This window comes from Scleropages formosus, chromosome 8 (genome assembly GCF_900964775.1).
Source record: "Scleropages formosus chromosome 8, fSclFor1.1, whole genome shotgun sequence".
NCBI classification, from domain to species: Eukaryota; Metazoa; Chordata; class Actinopteri; order Osteoglossiformes; family Osteoglossidae; genus Scleropages; species Scleropages formosus.
The window spans coordinates 21,051,450-21,070,442 of record NC_041813.1 but is presented as its reverse complement, the minus strand read 5'-3'; positions in this window follow the sequence as shown (position 1 = coordinate 21,070,442).

The window sequence follows — 18,993 nt, the reverse complement described above, 5'->3', positions numbered from 1 at the left end:
ATTTTACAGCCTCTCTGGAATTTACTGCCACCGTGCCCAGCCTCCCTCGTCCTCCCTCACCCACCCTCTCGCGCTCAGTTTTTTCTACCGTTTTCTCTCCTTCCTTAACTTCTCTCATTCCACCTCTCCTTCTTCATTTCCGTCACTTCTTCAGATTCTTCCAACTCATTGTCTCCCGTCCTTTACTCATTCCCCCACTTCCCCTTCCTCTTTTACCCCTCCTCTGTCTTCTTTTGTCCAGTCATCTCAAGTCTGCACGCCTGCCATTACATTCAGCTTTGTAGACTTCGGTCGCATATCCTTCGCTCTGCCAAAATCAGAATCTTGTCTTTCTCTCCCCCCTATGCTCCCGTGCTCATCCCACCACCTTCTCTGTTCGTCTTTCTTTCCCTATCCGTCTTGTCATCTCGTGCAGGTTGGGCTGGTTTTACGGATCCGGCAATTCGCAGCCCCCCGGGAGCCGTACGTCTGCTTTGCGCCGACCTTTCCCGTGGCGATCGTATGCCGCCGGTCTGGGAGGGGGTGGTAATGTCTCCGAGGGGGTACGACAGCCCTGCTCCTCCTCAATCGGTAATGCCGGTTTTACTCAAAGTTGTTTGCTTTCAGGCCTGGCAATAACAAGCCCTTAATGCAGAGAGTTCCACGAATACGCTGCCGACGTGTTGACCTTTCCTTCGGCGGGGCTGTTAGTCTTCCGGATCAGAATGGCAGGTACGCGTCGGTCCGCCTCACGTGCGCTCTAATTCTTTTCCATCGTGTTCTGCCTCGCAGATGCTGCAGCTGAAATTAATCGAGGAAAAGGGAAACGATGAATTTGCCGCGTTATTTATACAGCAGTCGAAACGTTTCGGAGTTTACTTTTCATTTCCTGTCCGGTCAATTTTTAGCCCGGCCGCCTTGCTAAGCTTTTAAAAAAAGGCAAAGCAGAAGTCTGTCCACAGTGAAATCAGGAGGTGTTTAGGTCAGCCCAAAGGAGGAAGTGCCCGCGAAGAGGAACCGGAGGATGCGGAGATCAGAAAAACAGACACAAGGCAGAAGCACGGCAATTGGAGGCCTGAAAGATGAGTGTGGGAAAAATAAACACCCCCTCAGAAAAAAACAGGAAGAGGAGTCTAAACACAGAGTCCCCGCGGTTTTGCCGCCAAAGTGCTCGCCTGACGTTTGACGTACGTCAGATGTGGAGTCGGCTCGCCGAAGGTACAGCCGCCCCCCGTGCCCCCAGCATCGCCGCCGGACCGTCGGCAGCAGGTTTTGGCCCATCGCACGAATATGCGCCTCTTGCCTCGCGCATCCATTAAAACTGATTTATAGAGTTGCGAGGAACACCCCCCGATCCGTCGCCCCCCCCCTCCGCGGCCCCTCCGGCTCCACTCTCGCAGTTTATTTGGGTTTTGTTTGGAGAAAAGCCTCGTTAATGTCCCACCAAGAACAAACAAAGTGACGTCTGATTTATGGAAATTTGCCATGAAGGAAATACTTTTAGAAAATCGGCTCGCTCTCCCCTTGCAGCTGATGTTGCCGGACCTCCCTGGACCTCCCTGGACCCCCGCACGCACGCACGCACAACAGGCCGATCCTTATCGCTGCACCAGGGGGCTCTTCACGCGGACTCGGATCCCGTTCTCGCCGCTCATCGAGTCCTCGTTTCTGGGGCTGTCCTCAGACCTCCCTGTCGTGCGTCTGAGAAAGAGACGAACGGGAGACGCAGTGAACCTGTTGGGTACAGGATGTCATTTTTACTAGTATTGCAGTTAGAGGCTTGTGACTTTTGTGTTTTCCTGAAGTCCTTCATGGAAATTTATTGATTCTCCTAAGATTATTTTAAAATGTTTATTTTCTCACTGAGGCTAAAATGTAACAAGAGCTCTTCATTTATTCCTGAAGGCACCAGTTTGAGTGGTATGTCCCCTTGGAGAAAGAGTCTTCCAGATAAAGTGGTTTACACTTAAAATAAATCATATCCCTCTTCGTAATCCAAGGGGGCATGTTTCGGGACTATTGTTGCGTGTGACTGGATTTGAACATTTCATACTTCCTTGTCAGTGGGCACCCCTAGAAAAGTGCGACAGGTCATCAAGTACGTGGAGCCGTGTTTTTTTAGAAATATATTGTTGATTCTTTCAGACGGACCGTCTAAATTCTTTTAAAAAAGGGTGCAAGGTATTGTCCAAAGCCACACAAGTGACAAAGATTAACAGCTGTAACAGGCTTCATCCGGTAGCGGAAGCCGAGTGCTTAAACAAAACGATGGCGTTTAGCGTCCGCCGAACGTGTCACCGGATGACTGTCAAGATGCAAAATGACAATGAAACAGTCTGGCCTTTTTAATTCATGTGAAATTCAAGTTGTCTTTTAAAAAAAAAAATGCTATCATGCAGCACCTGCAGGTGACACCTTAAGATGCGCCGTTCCCATTTCGGTTTCTGTAAGCTTGGAAGAAAATGAAGGTGACTTTTTAAGTTGCGTTTAATCAGCTAAAAATACGTATTTATTCCGCTAACGGCGCATGGGAAAGAGTGAGAGTTTACTGATTTCACTCATAAAATTATGCAAGTAAGGTAGAGACATATTTGTGAGAACGACCTGCGTAATTTTGACACTCACACGCTGACCTATAATTTCAACTGGGCTTTTTCAAATAAATTCAACGGGTCGGTCAAAGCGGCCAGTTCGTCAGCCAAGGGCTCGGCCGCAACGAAAAGCAGCCGAGGCGACGGCCCACCACACCCCGGTCTGTCTGCGATGCTCTTAGTAATCGGCTTCTTAGAAGCTTCGTTTAACCCATTTCTCTGCCGATCTGGGGAAAATATATTCATCTCGAGCCAGGGGATATTGGAAATCCCCCAGCTTTTTTATTTCGTAGGAACAGCGTGGGTGATCATCCACCCCCACCCGCGAATGGCTTGGTCAGAGGGAGAGAACACAGCCAGAGAAGCCGAACGCTTAATTTTCAGAATAAATACCTAGATTGCTATCGGCTTATTTGGGAGGACGAGGCTCCCATTGTCCGTGTCCACCAGGCTGGGGCCCAGGAGGAGCGATGTCTTCAGGGGTTTCTCTTGAATGAGAAAAGGAAGGTGGAAGTTAAGTGACAGGTTAAGGGATCGAGCAAAACGGGATGCGGTCTGATGAATCCTCTCACTTGAACGAATCCTCCTGTTCAATTCTTCAATCCTGACCCGAGGCTCGGAAAACCTCTCCATCAGTCTGCTAATTGAAAAAGAAAAAAAAAAAAAAAACAAAAAAAAAGCAAAGTCCACTTATTAATCACGTTCGAGATAACGAAACTCCGCATAATAACTCGGCGTGCATCTTAGCAAAATCAGCCTGTGCGCTCATCGACCTGCTCCACGGCGTCAGCCGAACGGGAGAACGGCCAAAAAACGCCGCTGCGAAACGGCACTTCTACAGAAATGGCACCCAGAAAAACACATCTGTTGTGTAATCGATGCTGAATGATCACGGGTGCCTGTCTTCCAAGTACCGGTTAACAGAAGTGGTTTCGTTACTTTATCTGTGTGGGGGCTTTAGAAGAAACGTCTATTTGTGGGTTACGTCACGGAGGCTGCAAAAACACACGGAGGAGGGGACGCAGCACGATGTGCGGGGGTATGTCGGCGCACGTGTGCCAACCCACACTTTCGCAGGAATACGCGCAGAGACGCGGGCGCTTGCCTTTCGATGCCTCGACGGTGACCCCGGGACCGAGCGGCGGCAGCTCAATTAGGAGCGCCGCGGCCGAGATTGCTGTCCCGCAGACCGCGGTTTTTAATCACGGAAGGCCTTGCGGCGGACACATTTGTGGCTCCGTTCCCTAATTCATCTTGCGGGTCCTGTGACAGACTGTGAATTGTCTACTCCTTGGCGCCACTAATGAAAGGGCCCGCTCCGAAGCTGAAGGTCGCCGCTCGAAGGCCCCCTCCGTCACCCCGCGCTCTCCCTCATCCCCGTGCCTAGGGGTCCCGTCGCTCTCGCCGCTCTCGTTCGCACTCGCCGCGGGGGTCCGGTTGCCAGCGTTGGTTTGCAGGTGTCTTTTCCAGGGTCCCGTGTCCCCGGGAGCATTTGCTTTGCGAAACAACCCTGTTAAGTGAATCTCCATTTTTAGGGCGTTGAATCAGCATTATTTCTTATGAGCAAAATTATATTCGACTCCTGAACAAAAAAATAAGTCAGCTACGATAAAAAGTTTGTTAAAATAATTGCTGCTATCGTTGTGACACATTGAGAATACAACAAATTTTACAAAATCTGCCACAAAAATGATTCAATTCCGTTGCAAATTATGGAATTGCTAAAAATGGTACCGTGAATTGTGGAAGGGTGCATTAATCGTTTCCGATTGTCGGAGTTACCTTTGGATGCTCACTGGCAAACCACGAGAAAAACTTTATATATCATAGTGTGATGATGTTCATGTTACGAAAGCCGTTAATACGATTGAAACAAATGAGTTAATTGCAGATGTTCGTACCATTTATTTCTAAAAGCTCTAATTGGTTCTGCTATTTTAGTTGTTCCTTGTATGGGAAACACCTTATGGAAATATATACCACTTTTTTTTACCAGTTTTTCCTTGTATGGGACCCCATGATACGAGCGAAGGATGTACCGAGCTTTTATTCAGTCTGATCTGGGTTATGTCTAAGCTCAGACAGCCGAGCACCTTAGTCAGTCAAGAAACGTATCACTGTGCTGTAAAGACATAAAAATGTCCCTTGTCTGTAGAGCAGTAATAAGCGAATATTCCAGTCCCCTGTTGACGTATTCAGTTTACGGTGGATGCTCCTGCAATAAAAAGAGAACAATGGCGGTTACAGTGTTTCTGGCAATATGTGAGGGCATGGGGGCAATAAGAAGGCCAAGCCGCCGACTCGTCTTTTCCCTCGTTGTCAATACGAGTCTGATTACCGTCTCTTCTAGAGCCTCCAAACTGGCTCTTATTAATAGCAGTTAATTAGCAGCTGTCAAATGAGACTGATTAGCTGTAGCTGTGCAGCTGAACCCGGTGATCTAAGGGTGGGGGCTGTTGAACGGATTTGGGGGTTAGCTGAAAGACGAATAGTCTCAATGTTGACTTGGGCTCCTCCCCATATCTGTCTCTTGTGATGGATGGAATCAGTGCTTCCGATTTATGGATGGCTGGGCTACGCGGAGAACGATCCCACAGGGCACTGGAACCGCCAGACAGTTCTGTGGTAAAGGGGATGCCTGTACTGGGACTCCAAGGAAACAGTCCGGCAGTGGTAAGGATCCCCATGTTGCCATGGGTTTCTTCCAGGTGCTCTGGTTTCCTCCCATAGTCCAAAGACTTTTATTTCAGATGAATTGAGGAATATGTCCTTAATGTATGATTGGATGGATGGACGGACAAGTGGATGGATGCATGAATCTTTTTGCAGAAATCTAAAGCAGTGCAGCACAGCATTTAAAGATATATGAGTAAATTACTGCAAGTAGCTTAGATCACAAACTTATCATCATAAGTCCCCTTGGACAAAGGTGTCAGATAAATGGGCTTTATAATGATTTGACAGCGTAATGTAAATGGAATGATAATATCTAATCCAGAGGTCTAATCCTTTGGGGTCAGACTGAAGGACTCACAATCCATCTCACAAGATGGAAACATCAGCGGCGTTCAGATGGCATCCAGGATAAAATTCCATAAAATACCATCAGATCAATAATTTTTGTTGTTATTACTAAGGGAAGCAGGTAATGTAGTGGTGAGAGGCTCCATCTTGCACCCAAAGGACACGGTTTTAATTCCCATCTCTCGCCGCAGTCCCTCTGATCAAGGTACTTACCGTGAAGCGATACAGTAAAAATTACCCTGATGTACAAATGAGTAAATCATTGGAAGTAGCTCGACTTAGTGAGTCACTTCTGAGAAAAGGTATCAGCTAAATAAATAAATGTAAATGTTGTTAATATTTTATGTGTGCACATTTGTCCCTGTGATTTCAGGAGATTTTAATATTTTAAATGTGTGCGAAGGTTTCCCTGCATACAAAAGAAATGACTTGATATCTTCTGGTATTACAGCATAAGGGGGCAAACGAGGGGTAAAGGCGGCTAGGATGAGTCACAAAGCCCCCCCCCCCCCCCAGGCCACATCCCCACCAGCGGCTTTCTGGGAGTTGGGCACTTAAGCGCGTCCCCCAGCTGCCAGAAGACAGGTGTCCCGCGTTCACACTTGACAAGAAAGGGTTACTGGGATTCCTTCGCTGTGACGGGGCACCCGGTATGGGCCTCTCCTCGCTCACCTTGAGCCCTGGATTCTGTTTCAGCACTTTGCGGCCTTCCTCTAAAAGCAGTGCGTGTCACTGCTGACCTCTGACACCGTTAGTTTAGAAAGAGAACCTCAGTCAGAGGTGAGCGGGGTTCGGCTCCAAGGTCTTACAGTGAAATTGGTTTTACTTACACGAAAGCAATATTTGACGAAAGATATTGAAATATTGGAGCTAAATTTTAACTCGGAGATAAATCAGCGCCGATGGGAGTTTATGCGAACGAACAGTCTTGGAGCCGACCTCGGTTTTACTGCACAAATTAGCGCGCTCTCCTGACCGTCACGCTGTTGTTAATCCGATGCTTTTATTCAGAGACTTGCCAAAACTATAAATAGTATTCACCCCCCTTGACCTTTTCGTGTACGGCATCAAATCCCGATGGATTTACTCGGGCTTTTTGCCACTGATGCACAGGAAAACTCTCTTTAATTCTCTTCGAATTGAAAATGCGTTTCTAATAATCGGTCTTGAATTTACAAGAAATATAAAACTGTAAAGAATTGAGTTCATAAGTATTCACTCCTTCAAATCAGTATTTATTACAGGCACCTTTGGCAGCGGTTACAGCCTTGACTCTGTTTGGATGGATCTGCCAGTTTTGGACTTTTGCACGCTGCCGCACGCCTTGCCCATCCGTCACTGGAAAACTGCTCAAGTTCTATAGCAAAAAAACACGAAAACTCCAATGGGGGTGAACACCTTTTATAGCTACTGTACGATTTCATCTATTTTGTGCGGCTGAACACATCAGCGAATTAACATCGCTTTGGTATGAACGTGCATGTTTATGTGAGAAAGCAGTGCGGTGCTGCATGTATAGTTTGGTGCGTGTACTCTCTATCTGTCCTGGCGTGCATGCGCGAGTGTGTGAGTGTGTGTGTGTGTGTGTGTGTGTGGGCCCATGGGTGCGAGGCGCCGTGGCGCTAACAAGAGGACGCACGGTGCTGTAAAGTGATCCGCACTGTGTCACTTAATGGTTAACTGTGCTGACCCGGACCTTGCCCCCCCCCCCCACGCAGAACGATACGGGTCAGCGGGTGGTGCAGGAGAGTTCTGCTGTGTCCAGGGAGGTGGGCGGCTTTCACTGGCCACGGCAGAAGGAAAAAGCCAAAGACTTGAATTTCCAAACGGGGGTGGTTGGGGGGGGGGAGCAGGCGGAGAAAGACAAACACGGCGGGCCGTTAAAGGCGAATCCAACAAGTGTTAGGGGGACACCTCCCCTCCCCGGGCGTCCAGTTGCCACGACGTTCTCCTGGCAGCCTGCACCTCCGACAGGTGGGCCCTGCTTCGCCGCGTGGCCCGGGATGCTTGGAATTGCTCTCGTTTCACACCAGCGCTCGCAGACGTACAAGGACGCTCTTTGTTTAGCAACTTGAAAGTCAGGTCCTCCTGGAGCATAAACCGCGCCGAGAGGGGGGTACGGCTCAGTAGCGGATGGTGTGCGACTGGCGGGGGGGGGGCTCCATCACGGTTGCCGCGCACCTTCGCTCTCGGCCGCCCTCCTTTGTTATGCGGCACGCTGAATGGTGCCGCCGCTGGCGGGCAGCCAGAGAGTACTACAGCCATCTGTTTATCGAGCGATTACGTTATCAAGCACCAGGCACTTGGGCAGCAGCACCACGCAACGCATGAGATGAATTTGTTACTGCGCCGAGCCCCATGGCGCTGCCAGGCTGACGGTTTTTCTTCACGGCCGTACGGTTCGGCGTTTTGATTCGTGTTGCCATGCGGCAGAATGCGGCGGGGTTTCCATACACCTAGTTACGTATTCACGTAGATGCTCTTCCGCAAAGTGACTTATGATGTTAAGACACAGTCGTTTAGCCATTTATTCAGCTGGATAATATTTCCTGCATCAGTTCAAGGCAAGTATCTTGATCAAGGCTACTCTAGTAGGAAGTGGGATTCAAAGCTGTGTCGTTACAGTACAAGGCATCAGCTCTGACCACCGTAGCACTAGACGCTGCTGCTACCCGCATGTACAGGCGTGAGTGTGTCCTCGTGTTACCGTATAGGTGTGTGTTCCCTGTGTGTGTATTTCTCTGCTGTGTGGGACCTCAATCGGGGAGAATCAGTTTGCACGTTCAGCTGTTGGTGAGCAGGTCCAGCTCCGTGAGCTCCGTGCAGAGAGCCATTATTCAAGACTGCTCGAGTGACACGTGTGGCATTTGGTCACTCTGTCTCCCGGCAGGGGGCAGGTTGAAGACTGTGGGTGGCTTTGCATATGTGGCACACAGGATCAGTGTGTGTGTGTGTGTGTGGTAATCTGGGTCCCCCGCGTTCAGATTGTTTGTGCCAGTCAGGGGGCGCGAACAGCGATCAGCCGAAATACGAGCATTCGTTTTACGAGGACTCAAGGTCGCGGTGGGTTCCATTCGATAGCCCTATTTCGATTTACGGAATATTCCTTCATATCTAGAAGGACCAAATTTGTGTTTTGCGCACCTTCCGACAGTTGAACGGCACAAGACCGGAGCCACCATGTGGTCTTCAACTCGGGTAAAATTTGACTTGTGCTGCATGAAGCTCTCAACCTCCACTAGCGCTTGCCTACAACTTCCACCTGTTACAATCTCAGTGACAACGGGCCCTTCTGGGCTCTCCAAACCATGTCCACTTATTCGCTGAGTACAAGTTAATTTGCGTCATTTTCATTGATTGCTGTTGTCTTTCTTTGAGAGTGTTAAGTGTACTGTGCTTAACAGCTACGGAAGAGCTGAACGAGCGCAGGCGCACAGTCGCACAGTATTACAGAGTACAACGTTGTACAACAAACTGAACTGCACTGTTGCTTTGTGTTGTGATAACCTTACAAAGGGTTTCTCAGGAAGACCGGGGCACGGGGGCACGGCGAGTAGCGCTGCTGTCTCGCAGCGCCTGGGTGGCACGAGAGGACATGGGTTCGATCGCCTCTCAGTCTGTGCGGAGTTTGCATGTTCTCCCAGTGTCTGCGTGGGTTTCCTCCGGGTGCTCTGGTTTCCTCCCACACTCCAAAGACATGCTGTGCAGGTTCACCCATAGTGTGTGATTGACAAAGAGTGTGTGGATGAGTGATGCCTTGTAAGTAGTGTATCTAGCAGCGTAAGTCACTGCGGTGAATAAGGTGTGTGGGCTAGTAACATTACAAAGTATCCGTTGTAAGTCACTTCGGAGAAAAGCGTCTGCTAAATAAATAAATGTAAATGTAAGACTAGCTATTTGTCAGCCAGCCACTTAAAGGGGTGTTGTTAACCTTCCCTTCACCAGTGGTGTGAGGATTGGTTAGGACCTCCGCTCGGCAATGTGCGGAACGCTTGCATGGGTTGGGCTGTCGATAGGGTTGCCAACCCCTGCAGAAGAAAATAAGGGACACTTTTGGGGTCTATAGGAAAATAAGGGACACTCGGGATTTCTTTGTAGCTAATATGTGTAAAAAAAGAAGTCTCTGCTTGGGTGAGGGGGGTGCGGTGGCACAGTGGCGCAGTGGGTTGGGCCACAGTCCTGCTCTCCGGTGAGTCTGGGGTTTGAGTCCCCCTTGGGGTACCTTGCGACGGACTGGCGTCCCGTCCTGGGTGTGTCCCCTCCTTCTACAACCTTATGCCCTGAGTTGCTGGGTTAGGCTCCGGTTCCCCGCGACCCTGTATGGGACAAGCGGTTCAGAAAATGTGTGTGTGTGCTTGACTGAATTAAATGCTAAAATGAATCTGAGACATTTAATTTGCTTTTAGCTCACCCGAATGTAGTTTTATACCGGAAATGTATTTTAACCATTTAGTAATATATTTCGACAAGTAAAAGTGTAAGGAAAACGTGTCTGCGCAATAGTACAAAGTAGCCTACCAGCAGCGGCTGAGGTGGTGCAACAAAAAGACTGGAAATTGCTCCTACTCGGGGTGTCGCTCCGTCGATGATTTTCCGTGGACGCATCTTCAAGAGGATCTTCGCACGCAACTCCACCGTGGCCGAGAGAAAAATCTCTCTGACAAAGTTTAAATTACAATTCGCCATTAAAGTCGTTCTCCCTGCTGACTTTGCTAAGCCATCGGTTCTCCGTCCCCCATTCTTTTCTATGCTTCTCTAATCGTTTTCGTTTACGAGGTGGACGATTACATTAGTAGCCATGATGGCATCTAGCCGTCTAGTTAGTACCTACCTGCCTTGTCCCTTTCGCCCCCTCGACCCTCCCTCCAGTCGGACTCACACAAGCAACGGGCACCTGTGTTTCGCATCCATTTTTCCGATGTTCTCCTATTCTTCTTCAACACTTTCATGCAAACTGCGAAGTTTATGTGCGCAGTAAATATATGTAATAAATACTTTCAAACGTCTCTGGGTGCGAAAGGTTAAAATACTGGACAAACCGCGTTCCATGTGGTTTTAATACGGAACGCAACTCCTATCCCTTAATAGGGAACGACGTTATAGGGGACGGTCGGCAACCCTAGCCGTCAATGCTGTGCAGAGAACAGATTTCGACAGTCCAGATCAAAGTTTTCGAACCGCAGCACACCAGCAGGGAAGTCTGTGAAGATTGTGTGTGTCTGTCTCTTGCTTCGTGCCATTGCTAGAAGTGTGAAATCCTCAGTAGGGCCTCCCACACCGCGTTGCTCTGTCAAGCCAACAGCGCGGACCCCGAGAGGGTCCGAATTCTCGTGAAAATCCCCCGAACGGCCCGGAGGAGGAACGTGCGACGTTCGGTTTGCGCCGTAGCGCCAACATCGTGCCGCGCGCAGAGGATGATGAGGTTCAGGACGTATCAGCGAGTCGGCCGTGGGCGTTGACGGCGAGCGGGGGCTTTGCGCCGGCGATGCGCTTCTATTCGCCGACCTTCGCTGCCACATTTTATCTGCAAATTATGGGAGTGACCTCTGACCCCGAAACTTTCTTTTTTCCGCGGAGAGACGAGGGTGCGCAAACAGGGCTGGCCGAGCGCACCTTACGCAAGGCCGCCCGACTCCATTAGTAACGTATTAGCTCCGTCTATCTGAGCTCGTGACTCAGTGTGAGATTGAGGGGCATTTGAGTTTCCTGTGCAATCCCCTGGCAACCCGCCCGCCTTCTCGTCTGCCGAGAGCCATCAAGCCGTCAAACACGTTTCCCTTTAAATTGCCCGTTGGCCATCGGCATCGCTACACGCGAGCGTTCATTCCATCTCCCCGGTCGCCCGATCGCGCGAGCCTGCGGCTTAATGTCATCGCGAGGCGTGCCGCGCGCCCTGTCGCTTTCGCGCTCGACGCATTCCTCCGAAAGCTGGGCGGCGCGGAGCTGCTTTTCTTTGCGGGCGTCGAAAAAGAAAGGCGACGGCATCTTGAGACAGAGAGAAGAAAACAGTGTTTGTCATCGCTCAAGCAGCCTAAAGCGCTGTTTATCTTGGGCTGTCCCAGGCCATGTGATTAGGGCTGTATTGACTCGACACACTGTTTGCGTGTGTGCGTGCGCGCGCGCGCGCGTGTGTGTATGTGGTGAGGACATGCCGAAAGATTCTTCCTCTTATTATTATTATTATTATTATACAGATGGACCAAACAGGGATAACACTTTCAGTCCTAAAAATAAACATAAAAATGTTTATCAATATTCTTTTTTATTTTTTATTTTCTCTGAAAATTGTTGTAAAGAGGATATTTACTGAAGAGGATATATTTTTCAAAAATGCATGGATAACTTTACATTCAGAGACACTGATCTGTGACCCCCCCCCCCCACCACCACCACCACCACCACCACTCTTCCACCGGTCAATATGAACTTAGTGCAGACTAGAAAGGATCACAACCGTAACTGGTTGCATCTCCAGCCACTGTGTTTTGGAGAAAAATAAGGAGCACCTTAGGTGAGCGGTTCTTAAACTCACTCCATCAGATTCATACACGGCCTTCACGCACCCAGACGTGGGGATGGAGCAACGAGAAAGTCACTTTCCTTGTCTGCATTTCTCAAGTCTCTATCTCTGCTCGCGAAATACTCCTCTCGGGGGTCAAAGGTCCCGCTATTGCTTCACATCATCGTAACTCAGGCACATTTCCACAGCCTGGTCACGGGGATGTAATCTGGAGGGTGGGTACCGGTGGGGGGAAGGGCGACTTTTGGGGCTCATCTGTTCATTTCCAACCGAACGGCAGGGGCTTTCGGGTGATCTGAGGGGAAGTGGGTTTCATGCACTACATCACAAGGCAATCAGCTAGCAGGAGGACATAAATCCGTTCCTCTGACAGGTATACGTTTCTGGGCCCGAGTGCCAGGGAAAGGAGAGAGGGTTTGTGTGTGTGTGTGTGTGTGTGTGTGTGTGTGTGTGTGTGTGTGTGTGTGTGTGCGTGCGCGCATTGTGCAATCAGACAAATCAGCCAAGCTTGTGAACGTGTGCATAAAGGCTGTGCAAACGGGCACATGCCAGGCGGCTGACGGGGCGGGAGACGCCCCCTCCACCCCTCCCCCCCCCCCCCTCATGGCTCGCCACGATGAATGAGCCGTCGCAGAAAAACAAGTTCTGGACATGAAACGTGGTGTTATTACTGTGTAGCTGTTTGCCGCTCAGCCTGGGAGCTATAATTAGCGTCCTCCTTGGCGAGCATTGTTAGCGAAGCGTGGCCCTGAGACGAAGGAGTGAGCTCCAGGGAAAAGCAGTTACATAAGAAGGAATGTTTTTGCTTTTCCTTGAGTACTGGGGTGAGGCGGCAGGGCACGGAGCGGGTAGGAAAGCAGAGCGGCAAGGGGCAACCCTGGGAGGGAGGTGGGACTGAAACACATCTCCTGGCAGTCTTTCAGCAAAGGTCCCAAAAGAAAGGGCGGTTCTGGACCAGTGTAAGGTGCCACATCAGAACTGAACCTGCAAAATTACATACCTTGGCAAAATGGGAACAGCAGGGGGCATAGTGGTTTGCGCTCCCACCTTTCGACTGAAAAGACACAGGTTTGAATCCCACCTCCTGCTGTAGGACCCTTGATGAAGGGACTTCGCCTGAATTGATGCAGTAAAAATGACCCCATTGCATGAAGGGGTAAATCAGTGCAAGTAGCTTTGAAAGAAAAGAAGTGTCAGCTCAATAAATAAAGGAAAACCACTTTGGATGAATACGAAAGCGAGGCCTGTAAAGCAGGTCTTACGACGTTTTTAGACCTACATTAACTCCGAGGTCTGCATCGGTGTATGAGTCAGCCTAAGTGGAGAATTGTAAGCCTATCGTCTTCATCCCATCTCTTCATTTACAGTCTCGGCTCCAGTGCGGTGGAATGAATTCCTCCTGTCCCTCGGAGCTGCCGAATCCCTCCAAGAACTCAAAATGCTCTCAAACGTCTCGGGGGGTCAAAATCGTCATTGCATATGGTGGAAAGAAACAAACTATGTTTACTTAAGGATCACATGCCTGCAACTACGTCTCTCTTTCTCCTAATGTAATGCACACGTTGTATTTTCTATGAGGCTGGAGAAAAGCGTCGGCTAAATGAATAAATGTAAATGTAAATGTAAACCCATGTCTTTTCGACCCATTTCCCTCCTGAATAAATGACACCTTCATAATTTAATCCTTCGCCACCTGCTTCGTTTTATCCGCCTACTGTCATATTCATGTCGTTTCCACGGGTACAAGCAAGGTGTGCTTCGGTAATCCTGCATTGGCATAGAAACCCTCTGTCTGTAATTGATGCACCTTGTTTACTCTAAACTGTTCATCACTTTGGAGATAAGCGGCTGCCCAGTGTAGAAATGTAAATGTTGTTTTATTTTTCCTAAACACAACTTAGTTTACGAAGACGGCGGTAGAGGGGGGCGAATGAGGGTGTGAACTGAGGACGCTTTGAGCAAAGCGATGTGCGTTTCGGGACATTGCTTTGGGCAGCAAGTTCCCCCTCACCCTGAACGACCCCCACGCTTCGGTCAGCGTGAACGTGGAGAGGCCGTCTACTACCGCCAATTCCTCCCCCAACCCGAACCTCAAGCGCTCATCCTCTCCCCAATAAAGGGGCTCTTATTTACTCTGGGGGGTCAGGCCAGGGCCCCCGCGGCGATAATGGAGGGGTCAGGCGGATGAAGCTCGGCGTGGAGAGGCTGGATGATGAAGATGTATGAATCCCCAGAGGAAGAGGGAGAAGATTACGCCGAGGGTGACAGGGGTCCTCTGGATCGGCTCAGCCGACGCCTCCCCCAAAAACGGGGGGCTGGGCGGGTCCCCCCTTCCTGTCTGTGACCGCTGGATGGCCATGGCGCCTGGCCAACCTGCAGGGGTCAGCGAGGGGTCGATGGTGGCTGAATCAACACGTTAACTCCCAACCCCCCGCCCCCAGCTTCCGAGCCTCTGCCGGGAGAAAGGCTGATTGATACAGGTAGACGGATCGCTCTCATCCATCCTCGGCTGCAGGATGCTCGCCTTCCGCTCTTCCTCAAACATTTACTCAAAGCGTCGCATCGGCTGCGGCTCTGCGCTCTGACCGAGGTTTCACTTTTGGACGGAAATTGGACCGAGGCATCGGGACTCGGTGGAGACGGACAGGTGCGGCCAAGGAAGCAAGTAGCGAAGCCACGGAAGGCTGACGCCCCGACAATGTACCGGCACGCTTTTGGATTGCAACTGAAGCTCGTTTTTGCACGGTCGCCTTTACGTTCATTTATTTATCTGGTGTTTTTCTCTAAAGTGACTTAGAGTGTTGCGCAACAGAATGGACGTACTGCATAAATTCAGCTGTATTGTGCTGCAGCGCAGGGGAAAGGTTGGTTCTGGTGAGGGAAGGAGCGAGGCAGTAGTGAGCAGGACGTGGGGTGGGGGGCTCAGCAAGAGGACAATCACATCCCCCACGTTGCCAAGTGGGGCAGAACTAAGTGCCGAAGGAACAAGTGTCAAACGGGCGCAGAGAAGTGGGTCATCTGGGCCTCTGCGGTGACTCCGTGTTTGGACACCGAGGACGATGTCACATTGTCTGCCGCACTTTCATTGTCCCATTCCGTCCTGCCGAGCGTAGATCGGAGCGACGGGCCACAGGCCGTTGGCTTTTAAGGGAGAATGAGGACTCTAATTGAATATGTCACAGCCGCACTGCCCCACGTGTTGCCTTTTCCTTGTCTCTCTGTGGACAGCGGGACATACAGCCGCATATACACTCACTTTCATTCTTCTAGCATCAGCCACATTCCCACAGCAATCAGACCACCAACTTATGAAACGCCTACCAAATGCACATCGATATGAATTGAAACAACGCACCGGAAACGCAAAAGGAGGAAAAACTTTTAACATTTACATTTAAACAATCAGCGGATACTTTTCTCCAAATCGACATACGGCTCAAATTAAAATATGGTCAGATTAGTATTTTGGGCGGTTTACGATCTACTGATCAACAGTTACTAAATCGATAAAAAGATGAAGTGTCAGATTATATTTGAGTCGGTGTGCGCGCGGGCGTACTCCACAGCCCCCCTTCATTAGGCCTGCCTGCTCCTTGCTGATTCAGTGACCGGTCATTAACGGTCAGCAGCGGCCGTGCTGCTGCCGGCCGCCTGGGTTAAACGGCCCCCTTTGTCCTGACTTTGCTGATTAAGGCGACCTCACCTGTCATATCTGTCAGGGATTTAATTCATCACGCACCGCGGCCAGAAAGCGACACCCCGACCTCCTCCTGCCTCCTCCGCACCAGCTTAGCTGGCCGGCAGACAGAGGGGAAGAAAAAAACACCCTTGTTTGATTGGAATTTAATTTCATCTTCTTTATCTGTGATTAATAGATCAATAATTAATGTCTGGGCTCTTAATATGAGGCTACAGCTGGCGGACATGTCCGCATCCACACGACCCTCTCCGCCCGCTAACCAGGTCACGTGACAGCAGCAGCAGCAGCAGCAGCAGCAGCAGCAGCATAAACGCCCGTGTTCCGCAACAAGGCATCATTCTGACTTTGAAACCGTACTCTGCATCTCAAAAATGAAATGAGCCAAAGCAGGAATCACAGTCACGAGCGCTCGTCGTGCACAGCACACACACCTCAATACACCTCCTTCCCATTTCAAAGCACCTGAAAGACCAGAGTAAAATGTACTGCTAGGAAGCAGTAAAAAAATCTCTTCCGTCATCTGAGCTTCGCGATAAGATGTTTCAGATTTTTTTTCATCTTTCAAAAAGCTAAATGACTCTATTTAAATCTTTTACTTGGAATTTAACCAACGAAGAAGTGTGGTGACACAAAACCTCCGCAACACCTGTGTTTTACAGTGAAATTGATCCGTCACACACGGCTTCGGTCACTTTGTCTCGGGTGCGAATGAGCCGCACGAGCAGAACTCTGTGTGTTTGGGCGGTTCGAATGAAACAAAGTCTGCCTGCATACCAAGTGCTTTTTTTTCTTTCTCTCTCTTTCGCACACATAGATGAACCGCTCACGCGTCACACAGATCTACAGAAACACACATAAACACACGCTGGATTGTGTGTCTCTTAGGCCCAGGCACTCCACCCACTGACACACACACATAGGCTGCACACTCCCCCGTGTTCGGTTCCCTTCTGTTACACACACACACACACACACACACACAGGGTTTCCTCTGCTGCTTTCTGCAATTTTTTTTCCCTTCATTTTCTCGTTAATTGTTACATTTGTTTCAGGAGGAATATTATTATTCCAAGGGGTGCGGTGGCGCAGTGGGTTGGACCACAGTCCTGCTCTCCAGTGGGTCTGGGGTTTGCGTCCCGCTTGGGGTGCCTTGCGACGGACTGGCGTCCCGTCCTGGGTGTGTCCCCTCCCCCTCCGGCCTTACGCCCTGTGTTACCGGATAGGCTCCGGTTCCCCGTGACCCCGTATGGGACAGGCGGTTCTGAAAGTGTGTGTATTATTATTCCCTGGCAAAGAGCCAAAATAACAAAAATAAACCGAATTTTCAGGAGATTTAATCCTATTTAATCACATACAGACACAATTATAGTTCATTTTCTCCATGCTCAAAAAAACTCTTCCCTCACAAACTCACACTGTTAAAACAAAAGTGTCCTGATCAGCTGAAACACATAGCAAAATTAGTGTAAAACATATAAAATGTACACTTTAATATATTGAAAATTATGGTTTAGAATTTTAAAATGAGGGATGCGTAACATATCCCTTTAATATATTCAGAAATATGCATTGTTTCCCTTTTTTCTCCATCACTGTGCATCATTTTCCGCCTTCTGTGCTCACACACACACGTACGCACACAGTTCAGTCCAGGAGACGCGTGCCAAGCATGCGGACGGTAAATCCCGTTGCTCTGGACGCCTGCCAATCCAAATATTTCTTCTGGATGAGAGCACAACCCAGCACGGCGTGCCTTGTTCCCCTTCTTCCCTGCGTGCGGTGAGACAGAGGGTTTCCCTGGGCTTGGGTCGCAGGGCGGAACCCATTAGCGTCATCCTAATTATAATTATTATTACATAAAGAGCAGACGAAGGACAGACGCCGCTCGCTGCGAGAGACGGAACGGAGTCCAAGAGTTACCCCTCAGCCGGGCCTCGTACGGGAGCCTGCAGGTGGTGTAATAGCTAGAGCGGCCTCCTTCGGCCCTAAAGGACTCAGGTTCAAAACCCACCTCTTGCTGCAGTACCCTTGATTGAGGTAGAAAACCTGAACTGACAGAGTGAAAAAAATGTATCTGTTGAATAAATGGGTAAATAACTGAAAGCATCTTAACACTGCAAGTAGCTTTAGAGAAGAATGCCTGATAAATGAAAATTTAGCGGCTGTGTCTTGTGGCGCAGCCGGGCCTCGAAGGGTCCGAGACCCCGGACGCACACACATATTCCACAATTGCTTCCATTGGCGAGTCACGGGGAAGGATTGATGTTTTGCACTGATCACGTGTTCAACCGGTGTGTGTTTGCGCCTGTGCTCGAGTGCGTGAGGGGGAGGAAAAAATTAAGCAGCAAACATTTACATTCACATTTATTCATCTAGCAGATGCCTCTCTCCGGAGGGAAAGAAGAAAGGACAAGGAGGGAGAGAGGAGCGAAGGAGCCGATGAGCAGATGAAGATGCGTAACGAGAGACAGAAATATGGAATTTTGGGTGTACGGAACGAGGTGGATAGAGAGAAAGGGATGCAGCGGCCAACTCGTCAGGACTGCTGGGGGCACAGGCCATCGGGCCACGGGGGGATTGACACACATCCACCCAAAGAGTAGTTCCGACTCGACTTGCGTCCCACACACACTTCCCTGGCTTTGATGGGGGCGGCAGGGAACCGGAAGGCTGAGTCTGTTTCGTGTAAAGATCTGAAACAAAGGGCAGAGCGGAAGTGGTCCGCTGGGGAGGGAGTCAACATGGACTTCATTATCTACCCACACACACACACACACACACACACACACACACACACACACAGCAAGTCGCAGTGACGGCAGCCAGCCCTGCAACGGGAGAGAACGGGTCCAACACAGACACACAAAGCAGCGCGAGAAGTGCGGTAGGACAAGTGGTCGCAGCCCATGCAGAAAGCAGCAGGCCACACACTGAGCCCCTCCAGCCCCAGCCACATCCCCCCCCCCCCCCTTTCCCACATTTACTCTTATTCTTATCCTTTATTATGGGTCCAATCTCAAAGCAGCATCTGTCTCCTAACTTGTCCTTATGAGCCACTCTTTCATTGTTGCCTTTAAACTGTAACTGAACGAATAATACGACATTCTATTTCATTCAACATCAAAATATGCGGACATTTATAAATAAATCAATTAAATTAAAATTAAAATTGAAGCTTT